Source organism: Muscardinus avellanarius (assembly GCF_963383645.1).
Source record: "Muscardinus avellanarius genome assembly, chromosome: 4".
In the NCBI taxonomy this organism is placed as follows: domain Eukaryota; kingdom Metazoa; phylum Chordata; class Mammalia; order Rodentia; family Gliridae; genus Muscardinus; species Muscardinus avellanarius.
Window position 1 is genome coordinate 126,475,836 of NC_137789.1, and position 12,243 is coordinate 126,488,078.

A 12,243-nucleotide genomic window follows, 5' to 3' on the forward strand; every position below is an offset into this window, starting at 1 on the left:
TCTCCGAGGGCCCAAGATGGTGCCCATCTGGTTCTACGTGTACAGTGAGAGGCAAGATGGTATAAAGGGCCTTGGGTGACGTGGCCTGCTTGGTTCCAGTCCTCTGGGGAAACTATTAGTATCACTCAGGTTGGGTGGCCAGGTGGAAGGCTGTCCTCCCAGTGCATCAAGTAAAATCCAAGCTTTAGGGCGCGGTAGAGGGAGCCTTGACAGATCGGCCACTTCATCTTAGAGACTGAGCCAGAGAGGGGACGGGTCTTGAAGGGATGCTGTGAAGGAGTGTCAGGGCGGGATTGGACCCCAGGCCTCCTGAACACTGGGCCTCCTTGGGTGACAAGCAAGACACTCTCTCAACTCCCCCCACCCAGAAACATCCAGGCTTGAAACAATGTTTGTTTCTCTACTACGTCCAGTTAAAGACATTTCTTTTCCAAAAATGCATAAAAATGAACAAAAACAGTTATTCATGCTTCAAAGTACCTGACCACTAAGGGTAAAGGCACCATCCCCAATTCTAAATTTAAAATATACATGAAACGGAGCAATGTGATGTAAAACAGTGTGTGCGCACGCAGGCGCACTGGCTGTGAGCCCGCAGGCTGGTTTCTCACCCTCTGTGTCTAGTCAAAGGTGGTGGTGACCGCTCTTTCATCTCCAGTCCTGGGCCGACCATCCCTGAAGTAGAGCGCAGCCATTGCTCATCAACAAGGCTTTCACGCTTGTTTCAGACACAGTATATCCACTTCTTTTCTTCATTGATTTTTGGTTCTGAAACAAAAATTAAACTCTTTTTGGGCAGCACCGTCCTGGCATAAAGCTCATTCTCAGCATGCCAGTTTCTACCCAACGAGGCGATCGAGGTCATTTCTCTTGGGGTATTGAGGACTCTTCTCCCATCACCTCTTCCTAACCCTGGAAGAGGTCCCTTCTGGTGACCGATTAGGCCACTGGTCTCACAGGCCTGATGACCCATCTCTGGGGTCACTCAGTGGGGAGCCTCGTAGGCTTGGCCTCCAGGAGAAAGGGTGCCCCTAAGGCCATCACCCAGCCCTGATGGTTTACACCCAGTGATTTACCGAGCACTGGGGCGACTGACACCTTTTATGCCCCTTCCTTCAGACCAAAGGGACAAAGCTTGGAGAGGTGGCTGGGACCCCATCCCTCGGTCACCTCCGCAGAACACTCTCATCATTGATGGTGTCCCTTTGCCCTGGAAAACAAAACGCAGGCCCCTTGACTTTGGGTTACCCACACTTTGGCAGCACCTCTGAAGCAACGGTCTGGATTTACGATACCGGCATGAAAGCCCGTTTGAGGCTCTGCCTTCTTTCGCGACCGCTGAACTTCATGTGGTCCAGAGTAAATCACTGTAATGGCCACTGGGCCTGCATTGTTGCGGGATGTTTTATACCCGTGCTGTCAGTTATTCTGGGTGGTTCGATTGAATTGCCAAGTGTCGAGTTACAGTTGTGGCTTTTCCTTGCCTTGTGCAGAATTACAAAGAGTCCAGACAGCCAAAGGTAGGTTCAGCACAGGATCTTTTAAGCAGCGAGGTTTGCAGAGGAGAGGGGAAAACCAGCAAGGAGGTGCCCTGGCTTATCGCCCACAGAGGGACTGCCTTTCTCCAACACTGCACAAAGAAGCCACTTTCTTCTGGGCAAAGGGGTAGCCTGGAGCACCAGGTGGCCCGTGGGCTTGCTGCCCTCTGATGAAGGAGTCTTGTGTTCTGGATCCCTCGGTAGCCACAAACCAGGCCTGCCTGGCCCTGGGTCCTTGGTGTGCAGAGGTGGGCCAAGGGAACTGTGGTCAGAAAACAATAGTCTTTGACCTCTTCTCCAGTTCCACCTGTACCCATGTATATTTATGATGAAAGGTTTGCATCCCATGTGGGTGGCCATTTCCCATCTGCAGCTCTTTGCAGTTTTCATCCTGGATTGAACCCTAGGGAGGAGTCAGGGGGCCCCAATGCACGTGACGTATGAGCACGCACTTCCTCTGCTGCTCAGTAGGACATTATCTGGACCTGTTGGGTCAGGAAGATTCTGTCGCGTCCCTAGGGCTCTGACCAGCAGAGCCTAGGGAAGAAACACACGAACGCTGACTCTGTTGATGAAGCTCCTTCCTCTTTAATGCTCTCTCAACGCCCTCTCAGGTAAAAACAACATTAGTCTTCTCTCCCCTCCTTCATCACTCCTCCAACCCTCTGCGCCCACCTGCTAGGGCATGCGTGCTTTTTTAACCTTCTCCTGGGCGGGCCGGTGGTAGCACGAGGCGCTGCGTCACTAATCATCCTTAAGGCGCCTGATAGGGCTCACTGCGCAGACTCAGGGCACCACCAGCCTCGTGAGTCTCGTGACTTGGCTGCAAGCCCAGGCGCCATCTTGAGTCCATGCTGGCAACAAGCCTGGGTGCCACCTCGGTCCAGCCGAGTGGGCCCCGACAAGATTCAGCTGATGGTTCTAGTCCTCTCTCTCTGTTTCTCTTTCTCTCCCTCCCCCTCTCTTTGTGGGTCTAGGGATAGACCCAGGGACATTCTTCCTCCGAGCTACACCCCCAGCCCTATTTTTTATTCTTTATTTTGAAACCAGATCTCACTAAGTTGCAGAGGGCCTCACTAAGTAGCTGAGGCTGCCCGTGAACCATGATCCTCTGGTCTCACCCTCCCAAATGCTGGGATTACAAGCGTGCAACATCACGCCCGGCTTCTCTTTTTATTCTGGGATTTGGGGTTGTTAGTGGGAATGTCTGTCCTGTGTATCTAGTAATGGAGGCCAGAGCCTGGCAGGCAAGATGGGCGAGCCAGTGGGGCCAGGGCAGCCTCAGCACCTCTTCCCGGCCTGGTGGCGCCATCCCTTCACCTGTGCCCGAGAGCTCAGACCTGAGTGCGTTTCCCTTCTTAAGCCTTCTGCCCTTTGTGCACATTGGGTTTAGTAACTATACTATGATTGCTGTGTAGCTTACAGTCTCATGAGTAAAATTCAAGAAGCCTCTTCCCTTCACAGACCTGGTGCTCCATCTCCTTGGCTCCTGAGGAAACCATTATTACTGCTTTCCTAATTTGGATTTTAGCTTTTTTTTTTTTTTTTTTTGCATTTTCTTTTCTTTGTATGAAAAGGCTGGAGGGAAAAAAGACTTGTGATTTGTTCCCGACCCTTGACCATGGCAGGGCAATGGCAAGGTGGAGCAAGTTGGCAGACAGTGGTCCCATGTCCAAAAGCAGAAGAACAGCCGGACGTGGTAGCACAGTCCTCTCATCCCAGAACCTGGGAGGCTGAGACTGGAGGATCTCAGATTTAATGCCAGCCACAGCAACTTAGTGAAGCCCTCAGCAACTTAGTGAGACCTGGCTTCGATATATAAAATGAAATAGGGCTGGGGGGTGTAGCTCAGAGGTAGGATGCCCCTGGGTTCAATTCCCATCACCACTACCCCCCAAAAAAGAAAGAAAAGCAGAATTGCTGGGGGATATGAAGACCTTGGGTGGTTGGGGCAGGGTTTTTTGGAAGGAAGAAGAGGGGGATGCTACCCAGAGGACAGGGCATTCTTATCTAAGAAACCCTGAGGGGCCTGGGATTCTGGCACTGTAAGGACAGGTCTGGGCTTGGGCACAGAATTCCAGTCCATGGTGACACACAGGCGCAGAGGACGTGGAAGGAAAGGGCAGCGGAACTGTGCAGCGACGGGTTGGAGAAGAACCACTTGAAAGTGGCCACGGCCGAGCTGGCCTTCCAAAGCTCCAGGGGTTACGCTGTTCACCATATGTGCTCAAGTTCGGCACACGGGGAGCTGCAGTCGGGTGGCATTATTGAGTCTAAAGTGTGTGTGTGTGTGTGTGTGTGTGTGTGTGTGTGTGTGTGTGTCTACAGGCTGTGCATACATGTAGGAATGAGGTTGGAGATGAAACTTGAGAGGTCCACAGCCTGGGTTATAAAGGGAACCTTTCTGCCTGATGGTGAGGACAAAAAGGTGTTTTTTTTTTTTTTTTTTTTCCATGCATTGCTCATTCCACAAATATTTATCGAGCACCTGCTCTGGGCCTCGAGTGTGCCCGCTCTCTTCATTCCTGTGTCTCCCACCCGCACTAGCCCAGGCTTGCTGGCAAACCCGGGAAGGTGCCTACCCTTGCGGAAGATGTGCTGAGTAGCTGCAGGGGAAGAATGAGCAGCCCCAGGAGGCCACGGAGCCTGTGGGACTTTTCCTCCTTTTTTTTTTTTTTTGGTGGTGGTACTGGGGGTGGAACCCAGAGGCTTTCTACCTCTGGGCTATACTCACAGACCTTTTTTATATTTTATTTGGAAACAGGGTCTCACTAAGTTGCTGAGAGCCTCACTAAGTAGCTGAGGCTGGCTTTGAACCCTGAGATCCTCCTGTCTCAGCCTCCCAAGCATAGGGATTACAAGCGTGCGCCACCACGCCCAGCGCAGGTTCACCTTTCAACACACTTTTATTTCATACCTAAAGCAAAGGTACATTTCTGAATGTCTTTCTTTTGATTTAAACAGGTTGTATTTCCTTCCTTTTTTTGTGTGTGTGGGTCTGGGGATGGAACTCAGGGACATTCAACCTCTGAGCTATACCCCCTGCCCTATTTTTTATTCTTTTTTTTGAAACAGGGTCTCACTGAGTTGCAGAGGGCCTCACTAAGTAGCCGAGGCTGTCCGCGAACCACGATCCTCCTGTCTCAGCCTCCAGAATGCTGGGATTACAAGTGTGCGCCACCAAGCCCGGTTCAATAGGTTGTAATTATTGAGAGTGTGGAAAAAGCACAGAAAGTTCAAAGAGGAAGCTGGGTGTGGTGGCGCATACTTGTAATCCCAGCATTCGGGAGGCTGACACAGGAGGATCACGGTTCACGGCCAGCCTCAGCTACTTAGTGAGGCCCTCTGCAACTCAGTGAGACCCTGTTTCAAAATAAAGAATTAAAAATAGGACTGGAGGTGTAGCTTAGAGATAGAATGCCCCTGGGGTCCATCCCCAGTACCTCAGAAAAAAATCTTTATTAAGCCGGGCATGGTGGCGCACGCTTGTAATCCCCGCGCTTGGGAGGCAGAGACAGGAGGATCGCGCAGGTTCGAAGCCAGCCACGTGCGCTGGCTTAGGTACCTTGTTTCCATATAAAAATGTAAAAATAGGTCTGGGAGTGTAGTCTGGAGGTAGAAGGGCTTCCAGGAACCCCAGTACCACCACCAAAAAAAAAAAAGGCTTTATTAAGGCAATGAAAATATACATTATGGTGAGGCTCAAAGTAATACACGCACACGTGCACAGAGAACTTGGTATGGTTCCTTCTGCAGCCCGTGCCCCGCGCCCTTCCTCCTGCCCCTTACAGGTTAGAGAGATTGGTAGTGAAAGTTCTTGTATGGACATGACCGTATTTCAGCTGATCCTTTCCTCAGGTCTCGTTTCTCCCTCTCCACCTCTCTTCCCTTAAACTCCTCCCACTCGCTGTTCTAGCGGATCCTCTCCTCATTTGACTCGTCTCTTTTGCTTTCTATTTTCATTCTGGCTTCCACATGGGAGAGAAAACGTCTGATCCTTGACTTTCTGAGCCTGGCTGGTCTCACTTAGTATAACCTCTAGTTGCATTCATTTTCCTCCAAATGATAGAACTTTGTTCTTTTTTAGGGTGGAGTAAAATTCCATTTTGTGCACATGCCACCTTTTCGTTCTCCATTCATCTGCAATGCTTTATTCTAACTTCCCTTCTGAGCACAGACTGTTCGGCTCTGCTGCAGGTAGGAAAGCCCGAGAGTTTCCCTGTGTTCATCAATCCCTCGGAGGTGGCGATTGGCAAGTCGGGGCAGGTCAGGGAAGCGTTCCCAGAGGTTTCTGAGCAAAAGAAGGAGGAAAGAAAAGTTAGAGGTTACGTGTAAAACAGGCTGGGCAGTAGAGCTGTGTGGAGCCCAGCCTGCTCTCAGTCTCTGTGCCTAACTCTCATCCGTACCCCTCAGCCTAAGACAGACATTAAAACAGACATGCAGCCGGGCGTGGTGGCGCACGCTTGTAATCCCCGCGCTTGGGAGGCAGAGACAGGAGGATCTCGCAGGTTTGAAGCCAGGCGCGTGTGCTGGCTTAAGAGACCCTGTTTCCAAATAAAAATACAAAATAGGTGTATGGGAGTGTAGCCCGGAGGTAGAAGGGCTTCCAGGAACCTCAGTACCACAAAAAAAAACAAAAACAAAAAAAAACAAATAAAACAGACATGCATCCTTAAAACCGGTTCTCCATGGAACAGCCAGGAACCACTGGATTGGGTAATATTCAGTGTTCTAAGCATCGGTGAGAGACCTGAGTGGGTAGTGCCTCAGTTTCCTCTGTGGGACTTGAGCTCTATGTATGTCAGTGTGTGTGTGTGCACACGCTCATGTGTGCATGTGTGTGTGTGAACGGAAGTATGAAATGCCAGCGTGGAATAGCCCTAATCTGACCTCCTTGTTTAGTCAGGACCGTTTCACTTCCAGTGACAGGACCCAATTCAAACTAGGGAGCGCATAGCGGGAAAGTTGCTGACACATTTAACTGAAGTCCAGCTGAGTGTGGTGGTGCACAGCTGTGATCCCAGTACTTGGGAAGCTGAGACAGTGGGATCACAGTTTTGAGGCCAGCCTCAGTGACTTCGTGAGACCTTGTTTCAAAATAAAAAGATAAAAAAGGCCTGGGGGTATAGCTCGGAGGTACACCGCTACCAGCAACAACAAACTGGGAGGTCTCTGCTGGACCTGGCTTCAGATCAGGAGTTCTAGCAGCACCTGTGTGCAAGTCCTTTCTCTCTCTGCTTCTCTGCTGTCTATATGACTTTCTCCTTTGACAGATGTTGCTCAAGTCATGGCCAGATGGCAGTTGATGGCTCCAGGCTTCCATCTTATCAGCGCAACAACTTCACTGGACAGAGAGGGCCTCTTCCATGAGAGGTCACTGATCCTGCATGCTCACCCTCGCTGGCCAGGTGTGGGCCACGCACCCACCCACACACCAGTCCCCATACCTGGGGCAAGTCGGGATGGTAATTGGGCATCTTCGGCTGCCTAAACCATCCAGGGCAGAGGACTGCTCAGGGAACCCATTGGGTGCTAAAACCCAAGAATGAGAAATATCCTCAAAACATATACACTTTCCCTAAAGTGACCACATAACTAATTAGGGCCAGAATGTTTTAGAAAGTTAAAGTGGGCACTGTTAAAAGTAACAGTGGGAGGGCAGATGTAAACTGGGGCTGTTCTGGGAAAACTGGAATACCTGGTCACCTTAGCTGCACCTCTCAGAGGAGTTAGTGCTTTCTTAAGGTTCTCACACTAGCGGCAAGAGACCTGGGCATAGAACCCATTCCAGTTTTCTATGAAAAGGTCATTGCCAGTCATGAGAAACTTATTTCTAGGATTGTCTCTACAGAATAAGATATAGTAGAGTAGCTAGTACTGAGAAATAGAACTTCTGAACTGGGAGTGGTGGCACATATTTGTAATTCTAGTGCTTTGGAGGCTGAAATAGGAGGATCACAGGTTTGAGGCCTGCCATAGCGACTTAGGCCTTCAACAACGTAGCAAGACCCTGTTTCAAAATAATAAAAATAAAAAGGCCTGGGAGTGTAGGTTGGAGGTAGAATTCCCTTGAGACATTTTTAGGGTCATGTCAGGGACCATCAGTGGCAGCACTTCTCCTTTGACATGTTCAGAGAGCCTGTAGTATACCATCTTGGGAACACAACCATATACACATCTATCTCAGAACGATATGGAATAATCAGTGGTTAAAGAGTGTGAGTCTGGAATCAGCTAGGTTTGAACCCAGCTCTACCACTTACAAGCTGTGCGACTTTGAGCAAAATTTTAACCTTTCAGAATCTATTTCCTTATCCACTAAAGGGACTGATCACAGCACCTCCCTCGAAAGTTTATTGCAAGGACAAAATAAGATATCACTGATCAGGGGCAGTGCTGCAACATTGTCTGTGCTCGATAGGTGCAAGTTGTTTTGGTGAATTCTGCCCCAGGCATGCCTATAGAACCTTTGCTGTCTCTGGCTTGGCCTGACACCGACCATTGTCTAATTCCTGCCTTTGGTGGCTGTTTGGCTATGCAGGTCACAGAATCACTGCACTGTGTGACTGGCATCTTGTGACCTGCTCAGTCTCTGGCTACACATCTGTCCAGGTGTTTCACTTCTGTGGCCAACCCTTCCATGTCCTGAGCTGGTAGTTGCAGCCCCAGCCTTCCACCCAATCTCTGGGGGAGCAGTCCTTTCGTGTGTGGGGTATGAACTCTACATTGAAAAGTCCTGGTAAGTAAACTACAGGATTTTATAGCATCTCTGGGGAGTGTTAAACTACAGGGCGGAAAATCTAGGTAAAGGACGGTCCAAAATGCGAGAAAAGAAAGTCAAGTCATGCCCTCATCTCATCTCAGCAGTTCATGGTATTAAATTCCAAGTCAAAAAGAAAGAGAGCAACCAAGCGTCAGAGCCAATGACACCTGGTTTGGAAACACACTGCCCCCTGCGCTGCGTTAAACCTGTGGAAAACCCAGGAAGGAAATACAGTGTGTGAGGCCAAAATAGGGAGGGCTCCTGGATCCCTCAGGTCAAACAGCAGGCTGTAAATGACTCTTTTCAAAACAGACACGCTACTTCCCAGGATCGCGGCCGGCCACAAAAGAAGGTGCGCACAGCGGTGGTTCTCAGCAAGGGTTATACTACATGGCTATTAGGGGAACAGCAGCCGCTTGGTTCTTGCCAACGACAGGAAATAAGGTCAAGTAAAGATAACAGGTCTTTGAATTAAGGAGCCTTTAAACACACATCCTGGCCTCACGGCTTCAGCAGTGAATAAGAGTTATGGAATGAAGCCTGGGCTTCTTGTGTTCCCCTTAAGGGAGACTCCTGAAACTCGCCTGCGTGCAGCGGGCCAGGCTCCCGCTTCCTCATACCTTTGCTTGTTTTTAGTTCTTCCTCGCCGTCACATTCCTTGTGAGATCTGGGCTGGGATGGTTTCACCAGTTACACATCTCACAGGCAGCAACTTTGATAGTCTGAGTGGTAAATACCTTGCCATTTCCAGGGCGAGACTGCATGACTTTGTCGAGGCACTGGAGAACGGAGCTTGCAGACCCAACTAGCCAAGCTCCGGTGTATTTCTATTTGGCCATGTTTCTGGAGAACAAGATATCCAGATAGGCTTGATTTAATTCAACAAGACAGTGTCAGTTCAGGAAGAAGGAAAAACAAACAAACAAACAACAAACAGACATCAAAAAGGCCTTCGTCCTGTAGAGAGAGACCTGGTTGTTAGCAGGATTCCTGGCCTTTTCCTGCAAGACAGTATTTATCCTATGCCCACCTAGGGTTCCCCCTCCTTGGAAGCAGGAGGGTGCAGGCTGAGATTGGGGAGCAGACGAGACAAACTGAAGTTAGGCAACCCATTATGATATTTAAAAAAGCAATCTAGTTATTTCGGTTATCTATCTGACTCTCTTACACGTAATTGACGGGCTGACCAAATCCAACGTTTCTTTGAATGCCTGCCGGCATTAGTTTTTGTACTTGCGCCCGGGTGAACTGTTTTCCCTGTCATGATTGAAGAAAGTCCTCAGATTCTTTCTGACTTTTTTTTTAGGCTTTTCTTTTCTGATATTTAAAAAAAAAAAGAGCTTGATTTTGACAGATAAGCCTAGTAACAACTCGAGTTCATTGAGAGTTGTTAAAAGATTAAATGAGTTGATCCATGGCGCAGAGAAAGGAAGCTTTCTGGAGGCATTAACTCTCCACTGTGATCTTTGTGGTTCACAGTATTTCCCCACTAGCTTCATGGAGACGCCATGAAGACTTTATAAAATTTAAAAAACACTAGGAATATTTCTGTTATACAGGAATGGTTTGAAGCCCCACTGAGTTCCCTTACTATGATTTAGATTTAATAGATCTTTGTTTTTTACCTGAACTGAAAGCATAGAGCAAGATTCTTATGGTCTTGGGGTGTTTGAAGATATTTAAATATGTAGAGAATAACTTTTTCTTTACTTTTCTGTTTGTTTTTGTTTTTTTCTGGAGGGGTGCTGGGGATTAAATCCAGGTAGAATGCTACCTTTCCACCCCCAGCCCTTTATATTTATTATTATTATTTTTTTTTAATTTATTTATTTTGCGTGTTTGGGGATGGAACCCAGGGGCATTCGACCTCCGAGCTACACCTCCTGCCCTATTTTTTATTTATTTTGAAACAGGGTCTCACTGAGTTGCAGAGGACCTCACTAAGTAGCTGAGGCTGTCCGCGAACCGCGATCCTCCAGGTCTCAGCCTCCCGAATGCTGGGATTCCAAGCGTGAGCCACCACGCTCGGCTTTTCTTTTGATTTTTGAATTAGAATCTCACGAAGTTGCAGCTGGCCACGAACCTGCAATCCTGTCTCGGCCTCCCAAGTACTGGGACAACAAGTGTGTTTCACCATGCCCGGCTTGCTCATTTTTAAAAAGATGAAGATTAGTCAAAGGAAGAACGTGATCGCAAACTCCACCACTCAGAGGTTACTGTCTACATTTCAGTGAATTATTATTGCACATGTTTCACAGCTTTTTACCTACATCTACATCAAATCACGTCATTACTCTTCAGTGTCATGCTTAATGGCAGCAAAGGATTCCATCCACGGGCACCTCACTTATTTAAGCACAAATACCCTCTATTTATGGACATTCAAACTGTTTCTAATTTTCCCACAATCCAATAACATCACTGTTAAATCAACTCCAAATCACCCAGTTCCGAGACGCCAGTTTCTGGGCCATCATGTCACATCTGCTGAAAAAACTGGTTGGGGTTTTTTTTTTTTTTTTTTTAGAAAGTAATTACCTACATCCCAAACTGGCACCAAAGGCACCCCTTCAAAGGTTGGGATGGTAAATTCCTGTCTCATTCCCAGGGAAAAGAGGCAAAATTGGGGTTGTTTTCATTACCGTGTGTGAGGTGCTCCAAAGAGGCACGCCCACCCTTACATCCCCCCCTAATCGGAGGCAATTTCCTCGCCGCGGCAGCCGCCTCACCTTTCATGAGGATGCTAAAATGTGTCATCTAGATGGTCCCCGAGACAAGGGGCGGTTCACACAGGTGTGTGCTTGCTTGGTGCCTTTATTCAACGGCTCACCTCCTGTTTGCAGGCAGAAGGGCTCGGTAAAATCTTTTCCTGTTTAACTGAGACTTGGATTCATTCTAAGGGTATATATACGTCCTCATGTGCAGTGGAAGACAAGCTATTGATCCGGGAGTGGGGATGTCTAAGGGAATTAGACGTGTGAGATGAACTCGTTTGGAAAGAGGCGTGGCTTGTGTGCAGGCGAGTTTGGGTGGTGTTGATGGGCTTCCCTGCCTAGTCGCCACCTCGGCTACTAGCCTTGGGTCAAAGTGTCTGGTCGGCAAAGATTATCTTTGGGGTCCTTCTTTGCCCTTTTATTGTCCCCAAGCACTGGGGACCCGGTGGGGACCTCTAGCTCCCACTGGGCCAGCTGCTAGACGTAGGCCCAACCCTGTCTTGCAGGAAAGGGCTTTTCTTTCTGTTGGCCGACTGAGACCAGAGGGACACAGCGGTTACTGAGGAGACAAGGCTGCCTGTGAGGGAGGTTGGTATTGGGGGAGCTTTGGATAAGGAGTATCTGGAAAGTTTACCAGCATAGTTGCAGTTAAATATAACCGGACACCCAACTATACCTGGATTTCGGGGAGAGGGGTGTAGATTAGTAGTAGAACACTTGCTTAGCATGTGTAAGGCCTTGGGTTCAATCCCCAGGACTACAATACCAAAAAAATTAAATTAATATTTTAGTATAAATATACCCCATGCAAACAAAAAAAAACTCTAACCCTGAGTACACAGTGTCTTATATTTATTATTTCTCTCATGTCTTGCAGTTGTTTTTCTTACACTGCTAACAATAACTTTACTTTTATTTACTTATTTTTTCATACTAAGGGTCGAACCCAGGGGCTGTATACCTCTAAAGTATATGCCCCAAGCTCTTTTTATTTTTTATATTTTGGTGCAAGGGATTGAACCCAGAGTCATTTTATTTCTAAGCTAGACCTATTTCATTTTTTTTTATTATTTTGAAACAGGGTCTTGCTAGGTTGCTGAGACTGGTATGGTTATTATAATAATAATAATTTTAATATTTAATTTTTAATTATTATTATAATAATTATAATAATTTTCAATGCTTACTTTGCTGTCGCTGCTGCTGCTGCTGCTGCTGCTGCTGCTGC